The 14,078-nt window shown below is 32.5% G+C and overlaps 1 protein-coding gene across 1 annotated transcript in view; it reads right to left on the bottom strand.

The window, feature by feature from the left end:
- The window catches only part of LOC149898665 (uncharacterized), a 73,121-nt gene that overhangs the window by 24,948 nt on the left and 34,095 nt on the right, over positions 1-14,078 (bottom strand). The gene's annotated exons all lie outside the window — the stretch shown is intronic.

A 14,078-nucleotide genomic window follows, 5' to 3' on the forward strand; every position in this document is an offset into this window, starting at 1 on the left:
CTATACGTATGAAGTATGAAGGTTTGTATGCCATTCTTTCACGTCGAAACGGAGCGACTTTATCGTATGATTTGTGTCTGGAGATAGTAAGAAAAGCAGATAATGATAAGTGTACTTTTAAGCGGAGTGAAACATATCATTCCCAAGGGAAATTTCCTTTCACCACGCGAGCGAAGCCGCGGGCTGAACGTTAGTACATTAAAATTGCTCGTATGATTATATAGGTATAATTCGCTTTTAAACCCGCTGTAACTCCCTTCTAACCCTAAACAAACATACCAAATATTGTTTCACAATTCAACCTCTATTCAAAGACCATAATAAATTCAACTTGGCCTTATCAAACTATTGACAAGTAAATGATAGTGTTCTGAAGCAATTTACCAGCTATTGTGGTTATGTATTTGGTACTGTGTTTATTGTATTGAATGTTGACTTTGTGTAATTAGGGTTGGCTATGGTTATTATTATCTGGCTATGGCTATGGTTATTATATCCGCCAATCCGCACTTGGCCAGCGTGGTGGTGGTGGATTATGGCCAGTACCCTCATAGGAGGCCCGTGTCCCAGCAGTGGGAACGTATATGGGCTGATGATGATGATGATGATGATGATGGTTATTACTTATTATACCTATTATATATAAATCTCAGGTTACGTTAGGTACGTAATTTACAAATATATAATATGAAATTTCTTTTTTGAGGATAAACATTAAACAATCCTATATAGCTGAAACAGAGTTTATAAAAATATATATAATGCAGTCATTTTAGGACAAATTAGGTGCAAGTCTCGGAAAATCGATATACCCTACTGGGTATCTTCTTACCACGTTAAAACTTGTATTCTAGTAACTTAAAACTTTTTGCAAATGAAAATCAGGGGTATAAGGCCACGAAAAATCGATTATCTTATTTTCTATGGGCTTTACGCTATTCGTATTTATTATCAACTAGCTTACCGCCCGCGGCTTCGCCCGCTTTGTCTAAAACCTAATAAATTATAGACTAAAACCTTCCTCTTGAATCACTCTATCTATTAAAAAAAACCGCATCAAAATCCGTTGCGTAGTTTCAAAGATTTAAGCGTACAAAGGGACATAGGGACAGGAAAAGCGACTTTGTTTTATACTATGTAGTGATATTGAAGAGAATTAAATTCTATACAACTTTTCCACTTAACATTTGTTTATAACTTGAACTGTTTTAGAGACAGAAGACGTTCTTTTCTAATTACTAGAAGTAATCTGAATACGATGATGATTAAATTACGATAATTAATAATAACTGAACCTCTAATAATTATTCTAAATCAATAACGTATTACGAAACATAATATCGCTCACTTAAAGCCTAACAACGATATAATAACAATTGAGAACAGCTCATGTGCACCGATTATCGACAATTATCGTTATAACAGTTAGGTAACGGTTTAAATAACGATATATTATCTGTGGTATATCGGTACTTTGTGGTGTAGACAAGGCTTTAGTGAAGGTAGTAAACTGACTAAAATATAATATTTTAGCTGTCCCGACAAACGTTGTTCTGACTTACGCTTTTCACTTAGGTCTTAGCGGTATGAAAAATAGATGTTAGCCCATTCTCAGATCTACCCAATAGGCATACAAAATTTCATTAGAATCTATCTAGAATCTGCTGGACTAGCCGTTTTGGAGGATTATGGTAACTAACATTGTGACACGAGAATTTAATGTATATACTAGATGTAACGGCAAACGTTGTTCTGCCTTACTCTTATACCTTACGGGTATGAAAAATAGATGTTGGCTGATTCTCAGATCTACCCGATGTGCTCACAAATTTTCATGAGAATCAGTACAGCCGTATCGAAGGAGTATGGTAACTAACATTGTGACACGATAATTTTATACATATGAAGAAGATATAGAGAAGATAATAAAGCTGAAGTATTGATTTATTATTTACTATTTAATCGCAGATATTATTGGTTCACATTGAATTGATTTCGTGTTGGAAAGTCCATTAAACGACTTTGGCTTATGCTACAATAATTAGAAAAATCTTGAAAAAAAAAGATTGGTTGAGAAACCAACGCGTACTTAAAATAAAAGGGAAATTCGCTACGAAAATGCTACGCAGCTTATAAACCGGCAACCATAACAGCTTTTTTTATTAGATTGTCGAAAAGTATTAAACTCCTTGAGTGCTAAGGATTTATATATTATGTTTTTATGTTATTTTTTATTGTATAGTTCTAATTCACATGCAAATATTATACAACATAGATATATCTGGATATCACATTTCACATGCGTATGTGAAATGTGATATCCAGATATACTTATCACTGTGACCTCTTAATTACTTAACGGTATTATTAATTTGTTTTAAGTTTTACCTTCTGCATAAAAAAATTTAGCTAAAGGTAAGTAAGCAAGTACACGCCTCTTCGGTACAGTAGTCGACGCGTGAGCGTAAAACCGAGGGGTCCTGGGTTCGATTCCCGGTGGAGACGAAGAAAAAAAAATGTCTTGGTCTGGTAGGACACAGAAGGCTGATCACCTACTTGTCCCTAAAGAAAATCGATCAGTGAAACAGATGTATAATGCATCTGCCCCTTACCCCACTAGGGGACATGGGACTTCACTACTAACTACTAAGTAAGCAAGTAGTTAGGATAATTTGAATTGTTTTACAAGACCCTCTATACCATTTCAGGCCATGTTTAATTTATTCCGTGTTATTTAGCTATACATTGTAATTTTTCTTTACCCAATTTAGTATAGAAGCCTCAAGTTTTACCCATATAAATCTATCTATATAAGACCTAGATTTATAGGCTTCTAAAAAACGAAAACACATAATCACTGGGCGGTTGCCACCCGTAGTCCAGAGAAGCTGGCAGAGAAGCCGACCGACAAAGCAATTAGCGAATCCAAGCTTGCAAGAAAGGAAATTTATTTTTAAATTGTCTCTGAATCGAACGGTTCATTACTTTTAATGAATTTTAATGTTACGGAATCTATGAGGCATAGACTACCTGAGTTTTATTGAACGTAGAAACAATGGAGGTCAATCGTGCGTTTTCATTCATTTTATTGTTGCCTAATCGAAGAGTTATGATACGAATGAAATTAATGTTTAATTTGAATGGATAAATTGAAAAGGCTTCTTTTTATAACAATTAGGATAATCCAGATTCAGCGGGATTTCGTATTCAGATAAAAATCCCTGCTTAATATTAAAGAAAAATAATTATAAATGGGAAAGTAGCTCTCTCTGTCTTCACTCAAGAAAATCTAAACCGATTTGGATGAAATTTGGTACAGATGTAGTTTGAGATATGAACAAGGTCATAAAATAGATTTTATTCTGGCAATCTTACGGGTATGGGAACTATGCGAGTTTTTCTATGACACTGCAAAGCCGGAAAGCTAATATTTCATGAAATTATTGATTGTTAGCATTTTATACTTGCAACTACAATTCAACTATGAAGTAAGATATAGCAGTTTTAAAACTAACCGCGCTTAGTTCAGCAACAGAAATAAATAAAACAAATGTGTACATCCATTCCCTTTCTTCAGTAATACCATAGATACCACAAATTTAAGAATAAATATTTTATTCCTTTCTATAATGCCTGTATGTACGATTATACATATCTACGAAACATACAATTTCAAATGTTAAATAATATGGTTATATCGTATTGCCTTTTACACCGCTTGTAAAAGTGAACATTTTTATACATGAATATTACCTACTAGGATTCCGCCCGCGGCTTCGCCCGCGCAGTCAAAGAAAAACCCGCATTGTTCCCGTGGGATTTCCGGGATTGCGTCATTTTCCCGGGATAAAAAGTAGCCTATGTCCTTTCTCGGGTATCAAAATATCCCATACCAAATTTCATGAAAATTGGTTCAGTAGTTTAGGCGTGATTGAGTAACAGACAGACAGACAGAGTTACTTTCGCATTTATAATATTAGTATGGATTGAATAAGTACATGTATAAAATAGGTAAATACATTTAGTTAAATCTGTATAAAAACGTTAACCGTTCTGTTGATGGATAGTATTTTGATAGTCACAATAGATTCTTAATTAACTGTTAGTGGGAATATTTTTATTAAAATACCAAAAAAAAATAGTTACCTATTCACAATTTGCACGTAGACGTAATTTGAATAACTACTAGCTGTGCCCCGCGGTTTTACCCGCATTGCTCCGCTTCTATTGGTCTTACCGTGATGATATACCTATAGCCTTCCTCGATAATGGACTATCTATCTAATAGTGAAATAATTTTCCAAATCGGTATCGTGTTTCTTGAGGTTAGCGCGTTCAAGCAAACAAACTCTTCAGCTTTATAAGTTATATTTATAATTAAATATTATTAATTTCAACATAATATAAATTAAATTTAAAGTTGGTTAAATGTAAACAAGTCTGTAGATTTAGGCCAACGTCTCATTTAGATTTAGACGTAATACATTGCAACACTTTCGGCGCCTCACAAAATAAAGTTATAAAATATTTTCACAAATTTCGCAACGAAGCAAATAGTTTTAATATTTATACACACGCAAGAACCGCCGCAGTACTTAAGTATTCGTTTTTACGACTCATAAAGCGGCTTATGGAACAAATTGATATATTTTGAATATTTTTATTATTTTTTATAATTTTTTTCATTTGAAGTGGTAATCCGTTAATGAAATTAAAACAGGTGTTGTTTTTGAAATATTTACTTTTGGGTGTTATATTTTATGATTAGACAGGAAACCGTCCTTCGAGTTTTACCTTTTCTATTAGGAATATTAATTGTTATTTGAGTTTAAGTATCTGTTTTGCGTATTTTTAATAAGAAACAAATAGAAAAAGGTAGCTTTACAGGTTATATTTTATTGAAATAGTATAATATTATGTTGTTTGTATTAATTGATGAGAATTTTGTAAAAAATAGAATCAACTCAAATTTTGTATATATAGTTAAATTTTATATGAGAATTGGCATAAAAATTATTTTTATATAAGAGTAACAAGCTGGGCTTATATTATATCGAAATAGCTAAGCTAAAAACTACATTATTCTCAATTTATTGATGTAAGATTAAACCTTGATAACGATCTCTTCCGCATAAACTACTTCATTACGCTCGCCTTACCTGAAAGAGATTGCTTTGAGCGATAAGGCTGCCTGGTTTTGCATTAGTGCATAGCTCTACCTTAAGTATAAGTACGTTATGTACGTAGCGTAGCTAATGATAGAGATAATCACTAAATAAATAAATATTTAAAATAATAACAAAATATATGCCATTCGTATATTTAATTAAAAAAAGACAAGTAAGTTTATCATGGAACCTAACTAAAATAATACTTTACCATATATTCATGTAATTTGAAGTAGTAAATAATATGTATTGTCTAAATTTGAATGAAATAAAAAAAAATTCAGAAATATTTTTCGTATCGATTCTACTAGAAAACAATAAATCATTTCGTTAGTTTGTACACGCTTATCTCCAGAACTATCTGTTTGATTTTAACAGTGCTTTTTGCATTGATAGCTCACTCTTTTAGGATGATTAATATCTACGTAGCTGCACAGCTACGTAGATAGCACAGCGGCGTAGCACACGTGCACACGTGTGCTACGCCGAACGAAAGAATAAAAATGTTTGCCTGGGTAGGTAAATAATTCGATGGAATTGGGAAGAAAGTGTTTATTAATAAAGTTATGAATTTATTGTAATCATATTAATTCAATTATTAAATAGCTTTTGTGTAATACCAATGCAACTTCTAGTGAAATCGTTAGTGCGATGATTTATGCATACACTTTTTCATTTGATAGAAATAGCTCTTGGATTACTGAACTGATTTTGACAATTATTATACTTATGGAAAGCTGCTTATTCCAAAGACATAAACAATAATATACCAGTAAAACGGTCTTTATCCAGAGAAAGCTCGTGTGCGCGGCTTTTTATAATTAAAGCCTATTATCATATGAATAAAACCCACGAAATAATACCATCTTAGGCATACGAGTATCAAAATATTATTCAACATTAATTAAATAAACATTGGAAAACTTCCAAACGGTATATGGATGTAATTCCATTGAATAAGCTTTAGGCAAAAACATCCTATTGTCGGTCTCATGTCTTATTCAAATACCTGTACCATAACGTAGTTGGAACTTATTTTTTAGAGATATGACCCATTTCTAGCTGTTATGTTTTGCCACCTTTTATTATACTTATTGAAATCTGTGTTTACGACATCTATAAAGTATACCTATAAACACAATAAGACAGAAACATAGAAAAATACGTGTGGCACTCGAGGACTGCCGCGGTAAAGCTATTGCATAGCATCGCATAGCTGTGCCGGTTGAAGTGGGTGTTAGGTTTTTTCGTTACGGAATTTTTACATTCTGTCGCCGCGCTCAAGGCCCGCGATAGAAGCTATGCAATAGCTTAAAAATATATTTAATTGATATTTTTTTATACCTTAATTGTATTTGGTACAGATTCAGGTTTTTCTTTTATTTTAAAAATTGAAAATCTAGTTTAGTATAATGATTATTATTTTAAATCTGTCGCGTACACGGTTTTCACTTCTTTATACGTCTTAATTAAAGCTATACCATGAATAGACTAAGAAAGCGAGGAGGGAGCGTATATGATTTCAAAATAAGAACTGAATAGTCCGTAGAAACTCGACATACGAACAAAAACTGTGGGATCTGTTGACCTCTAAATGACTGACTCGGAATAGCATCATTACTGTCAAGTACGACTGTGGCGCTCTTATTACTGTTTCCAGGTGTTTTTTATTAATAGTTGTGCAACCTTGTTCTTGTTTAAATGTGTCAAATAGTTTAGGAAATGTACCAGGTATTAAGGAAAGCGTGATTCTTCCATCGAAAAATAGAAGATCTCTAGCAGAATACGCGACGTATTAAGGCCTCGAAAGATGTTTTCGTGAACACTGATAACTTATCAAAAGGATAGATGGGTTATAGACCAATAATATTCATTAATTTTTTTGATAACAGTCGTTAGTAAACCTTCTTCTTTACGTATACATTTAGCTCACATTTATATAAGAATTGGGCAATTACCTGACTCTTCTTGCCATTGGAGCATGTGCGTATAATATTAAAACATATTATAACGAAAACATTTCACTTATCATATTCAGATAAACGCCTGCCTACAGGTTTATGTTAACTCGTGCAGATTTCAATGCAGGGCTCGTTTCACATAAATTGGGTCACGCACCTTGACAGAGGCAAGCATTGTACGGTCGATTGTATACCGATTATAATACACTGAAGGGTTACAATACAATTATTATTATTAAGAGCTAAGATTTGTATTTTTAGGTTGGTAAGGAATAAACTCTAAGTACGTATGTAAGACCTTTAAATGTATTCAGTACTAGCTGCGCCCCGCGGTTTCCCCCGCATGTCTCCGCTCCTGTTGGTCAAAGTGTGATGATATATATATATAGCCTATAGCCTTCCTCGATAAATGGGCAAGCTGAAGATTTCGTTTGTTTGTTTGTATGAACGCGCTAATCTCAGGAAATACTGCTCCGATTTGAAAAAATTTTTTCAGTGTTCGATAGCCCATTTATATCAAGGAAGGCTATATACTCTATATCATCACGCTTATACTGATAGTAGAATGCGTGTAAAACCGGAAGATACAGCTTATTTAATATAATAAAACACGCACCTACGTATAAAAATGCTAGTACCTAATATTTTCGTTTAGAAGATTTTACGCCTACGCTTTCTACTGTACTGAATATAATATTTTAGTTAATCAAAATTTTTACACGGAACAGAAATACATTCATTTTACGAGCAATATTTAAAAATAAACACGTTTCATCAACAAAAATATACAGTTTTATATCAACTGTAACTCGTAACAGTCAGATACTAACAAACACACCGTTCATCATCCTACTATAATATTATAAATCCGAAAGTTTGTGAGGATGTGTGTGTGTTTGTTACTGTTTCACGCAAATACTACTGAACCGATTACAATGAAATTTAGCACACATATAGAGGGTAACTTGGATTAACACATAGGATAGGTTTTATCTAAGAAATCCCACGGGAACGGGAACTATGCGAGTTTTTCTTTGAAAACGCGGGCGAAGCCGCGGGCGGAAATCTAGTTAATTATAAATAGGTAGGTATCTATAGTTTATAAAAAAAAGACGATTTAATAAGACAAACTCATGAAATTATTGTCACCGATCCTTGATGAACAATTTTGAATGAAATCTGTCCGTTTAAACCACCATCGAATCTAAAGTCAGTTACAAGCAAAGACACAGCTAATAAAAACGTGTTAAAAATTAGCACTGCACTTTGCCCTCAATAAATAGACCATGAGTTTAAAATAACCGGTCGATATACTGCAGGGCTGAGTGCGGTACGAAATGTCCAATTAAAATTGATCTAGTTTTTACGACCTTATAAAGTTTGACGTGACGCCAATCAAAGAGAAGGGTGACCTAACATACTACACACAAACTGCCTATATGATCATGTAGCCCTGGTACTTTTATTACTTCAATCGATACATAAAATAGTAAGTTATTTATTTATTAAAAAACTAGTGAAGCAATTTGAGTTAAAACATAATATAAAATAACGAAAGTAAAAAAAAAATAAATTAAATTTAGTTTACTGAGGGCCGATTTTTCAATGCTTGGATAAAACTTACCCGTCCAATAAAGTATTACACGATAATATTAAAATGTCACGTAAACTGTGAATACATTTTGAAATGGTAGTTTAATACGTTATTCGACAAATAAGTTTTAACCGAGGATTGAAAAATCAGCTCTAAGTATAAATTAATGTGAAAACGCAGATAACGTAACAATACAAGGTTCAAATTTAATTATTGTTTCTGATTATATTGACATAGTTTAATTATGTATTTTCTATATACAATGTCTTTATTATTATACCTACTTCAAGAAGGATTAACAAGGGTTTTTAAATATAGATGATCCCTTCGGTTTCGCTTAGTTTGGAGCGGGGTAAAAACAAAAAATAATTTGGAAAATCCAAAAGTGCACGCCTCATAATTTTTTTTTAATAAATATTTATTAATTATTATTTTTGTTTATTTAATAACAATTAAACCACATCGAATCAGACCCTGAAAAATGAAAGGGTTCTATTCCTGAGCATACTCAAGCGTAAGAGAAAAAAAAGACTCGATTAGTAAAGTATTTCGTTCGCTATCGTGTTAACAAGAAAAAGGATCCGCACATACAGACACACGGACGTCCAAGACAGAACTTTTTTAAACTGTTTTTTAACTAGTTTAAATAACAAAAATGACATCAAAAATATCATGAACGTTAAAAATAGTGTTTTTTCTTAATATGTGTGTGTATGTATTATCTTACAAGTGCAATGTATGATACATAAAGACATTTTAAGTTTGAAAAATCAGATGTTTTGCGCGAAGTGACAGTAGTACCCACCTCAACGCTTCGCTTATGAGGCGTGCAATAGTCCATGTCACTCAAGAATAATGAATCTGTCTACTAGTGAAAGATTTTCCCAATTCCCTTAAGCAGTTCCTGTGAAAAGCACGTTCAAACAAACAAATCTTTTAAGCTTTATGTAAAATGATTATAGTAGGTTCACTTTTCGTTAAGAATATGAAAATCATGTGAAATTAAACAAAAGAGAACGCTTTAACAATAAAGAAGAAATAAAATGCATTAAAAAAATGCTAACAGCCTTTGATTTATAGGGACGTGAATAAATGCTTCCCGTAATAGGTCAATAATAGAATTATAGAGGCTTAATAAATTAATTATACGAGCTTTAATCCATTCAAAATCCATATACATATCAATACTTACACAAGTGCCGAAATTAATTGTTTTCACAGCCAAATAACGTCTAACAATATCGCATTTTCACAATTTTAATCATTTAATCATTTATCGTAGTAGTAAAGTGTTTAAAAATTGTATTAAATAAATGAAATAACAAAATTAACTACAGAATTTCAATTGTATTTTGCGCCTTTTATATATTCACTAGCAGTCCGCCCCGGCTTCGCCCGTGGTACATATTTACGTTTTCTCTACGTAAGAACCATCCTCGTACTTCAAGGAATATAATAAAAAAAGAATTAACGAAATCGGTTCAGCCGTTCTCAAGTTATGCGCTTACCAACACATTTTGGGATTCATTTTTATATTATAGATTATTACGCCAATATTCATTATTATGGATTGGAAAATATGCGTGTCTGTAACCCTAACGACTAAACTATTGAACCGATTTGGATGAAACATAACCCACATTTTTTAAAAGCCCTCAGGATATAAATGAGGAATGTCAGCTTTCGCCTATCATTTTAGCTTCAGGCACAGAATAATAACTAGTAACTATTGCTTCAGGTGAAACCGTGGGGCGTAGGTAGTAACATAATAGTTGTTGCTATGTGCTTCGCAAATCGTAATGAGATTTAAGTCGCAGTATAGACTTACACTGTAGAAGAATGTACTTACTAAGGTTACAAAGTACATATACTACTTATGGTTAATTCAATTAGAACATGCTTTGAATTCAATTCAATGATACAATTGCACTTTTTTTCTAAACTAGCTGTGCTCCGCGGTTTTACCCGCATTGCTACGCTCCTGTTGGTCGTAGTGTGGTGATATTATAACCATTCTCAATAAATGGGCTATCTAACACCGAATGAATTTTTCAAATCGGACTAGTAGTTCCTGAGATTAACGCGATCAAACAAACAAACTCTTCAGCTTTATTACATTCAGACGTATAGATTGAATATAGTAAATATTTTGTTGTGACACATTATACAAAGTCAAGATAAAGAAAAGATCCGGCTCGTGATCGATTTTTTCTCTATTCTTTAAAAATTTATACCTAATTTATAAAATACTAGCGGTCCGCGCCCCGGCTTCGTCCGAGGTACATATTTACGTTTTCTCGACATAAGAACCATCCTCGTACTTCAAGGAATAGATAATATAATAAAAAAAGAATTATCGAAATCGGTCCACCCGTTCACGCGTGATGCCGTGACCAAGGAAGACGGGTTTCATTTTTATTAAATTTGAATGCCATAAAACAGTTAATATCAAATTCCAAGATAAAGAAAATTAATAGTTGGTAATTGTAACAGACATTACATATTTTGAACTACAGCTCGACATTAAAAAAACAATTCATAATTATAAAACATTTCAAACAATACATAGTCCAAACTGATATTTTATTTTTTATTGTTCTGAAAAAATAAAAACCTTTTCATAGCGGTTCCATTTAGGGCTTATGCACGAGTTGGTACTTTAACGGTGCCTGAGTGAATCTACTTAAAAGGTCAATTGTGAAATTCGTCACGATAATAAAGTATTCCTTGTGATTTTTTGTATTTAGTATTGTTTTTTAGGTAAAGGTTAAGTGAGCTATTGAAATAATATGTTAACAAAGATATTTTTATATAATTAAGTATTAATATGTGGAAGTAAAAGTATATTATGTGTTATTTAGGATAGTTTCATTCAACAAAAGTTTTGTTGAATGAAATTTTCTTACAAAACAGACCATTTAAAGCGGTTTAAAACGTCTTCTCTATTATTACAAAACTAATCTATACCTACTAATATTATAAAGAGGAAAGGTTTGTATGTATGTATGTATGGTTTTCACGCATAAACTACTGAACCGATTAAAATGAAATTTAGCACACATATAGAGGGTAACTTGGATTAACACAAAGGATAGGTTTTATCCCGGAAATCCCACGGGAACGGGAACTATGCGGGTTTTCCTTTGACAACGCGGGTGAAGACGCGGGCGAATAGCTAGTAGTTTAATAAAATTATATTCGTTTATTTATTCATGCATTATTGCTCTATATATAAATTACAAATTGAAACTTATAATAACCATATTACAACAAGCAGTCTTATCGCTAATTAGCGATTTCTGAACGACAACGTTTTGTATAGAGAGAAATTAAAGAAATGATAGGAGTAAGTAGGTAGTAATTATTATTTACAACAGCAACAAATAAACGTAAATTATATTGAATTCAATAGTATAACAAAAACTTTAAAATAGCGCTTTTTGGCATTATTAAAAAAATAGGGCGCGTTACATAAGATTTGGTAAGTAGTGTCAGAATGGTCTGTTACGTAAGCCCTGTTATATAACTCAAGGGTCTTTTTATACTGGTGACATTTGAAATGGATTTTCTTGCACAAAACTATGAATGTATCTAGTATTCAACTTGTATCAATGTGTGAAAAGAAAAGTGTTGGCTTTTTGCAATAGATATCTACAGTAAAAATAAAGATTTTTTGACGTGACAACGTCTTATAATTCGATAGAGCCGGCTGCACGCACGAAAAAACATGACTCATGCGGCGTTACCACGCTCTGAGGCGTTCCATGTAAGGCTTGAAGTGCAAGCGAGAGCGCGGAACGAGCGACAAAGAAGCACAATCGGACGTTGTCACGTTCAACTATCGTCAGTAAACCGACTTTACACACAACCAATTTTTTATATTAAGATTCAGATTGATCATTTTGGTGGTAGAGGCAAATTAAAATAATTTGGAAAATCCAAAAGTGCACGCCTCATAATTTTTTTTTAATAAATATTTATTAATTATTATTTTTGTTTATTTAATAACAATTAAACCACATCGAATCAGACCCTGAAAAATGAAAGGGTTCTATTCCTGAGCATACTCAAGCGTAAGAGAAAAAAAAAGACTCGATTAGTAAAGTATTTCGGTCGCTATCGTGTTAACAAGAAAAAGGATCCGCACATACAGACACACGGACGTCCAAGACAGAACTTTTTTAAACTGTTTTTTAACTAGTTTAAATAACAAAAATGACATCAAAAATATCATGAACGTTAAAAATAGTGTTTTTTCTTAATATGTGTGTGTATGTATTATCTTACAAGTGCAATGTAATGATACATAAAGACATTTTAAGTTTGAAAAATCAGATGTTTTGCGCGAAGTGACAGTAGTACCCACCTCAACGCTTCGCTTATGAGGCGTGCAATATGTATGTATTTAAAAACACAATTAATAATTATAATATGTTATTATTATTAACCAGCATTTGCTCCTTTTCGTGTTTTCTCTTCTTAAGAAGCTTTCTAATTGTTCCGTAACAAATACGTTTAAAAAATTAGCCGAATTGACTGAGCCGTTATCAAATTTTTACTTACTAGTTTAAAAAACAACACATTTGGCGTTGCATTTTTATAATAAAGACAAAATTAAGCATGTATTTAAAAACAATTTCGTTTATTCATAAAGAATATACAACACAATAAGTAATTTAACCCTAATTGTTCCTTACTTAGACCCAAATATACCCATTGAAATATGTTAAGGCCCTTACAGATTCAGTGTTAATAAGTAAATGGGTATGTGGGTCACTAAATACTAAATGATTGCCCTCCGCAAACCACAGGGCATTTCGATATTAGAAGGAATTTGACTGAGGCTAAAATGTCTGTAAATACTGGTACATTCTATGTAACAGATTGATAAGAATATGTATATAGGAGAATGTATGGAGATAGTTTTTCATGTTTAAGTAATTAATAAAATTATAAATAGTCATAAAATTTATCGAGATAATCTGTGTACACAATATGTTACGCTTAAAGAAATCGCTCATTGAGCGAAAAGTTAAGTCACGACAAAAACTTTGCAAAGAGATGCTTCACCAATGGGTATAAAAAGTATTAAAAATGAATGAAACAATGAGCAATCACTCTTCATTATCTTACATCTTATTTACTTTTGAATTCCTTCAAAATTCCTAAATCTTTTGAACTTCTTTAGGCGCGTTGAGAGTCAAATTTCAAGGTCGCGTCATGGCAAACATCACGTCATGGAGTAAGGCGACGAGTTTAGTATCTTTGAATCTTGCTAAAGTCTAACTTCTGACACGTGTGCTCAGTACACACGCTCTTCTTTTACTGTAGAAATAACAAAAGCGAAGTAAGTCC

The sequence above is a fragment of the Colias eurytheme genome, chromosome 22, assembly GCF_061535395.1.
Source record: "Colias eurytheme isolate Ceu_HAF_F1 chromosome 22, ilColEury1 Martin Lab GWU primary, whole genome shotgun sequence".
NCBI classification, from domain to species: domain Eukaryota; kingdom Metazoa; phylum Arthropoda; class Insecta; order Lepidoptera; family Pieridae; genus Colias; species Colias eurytheme.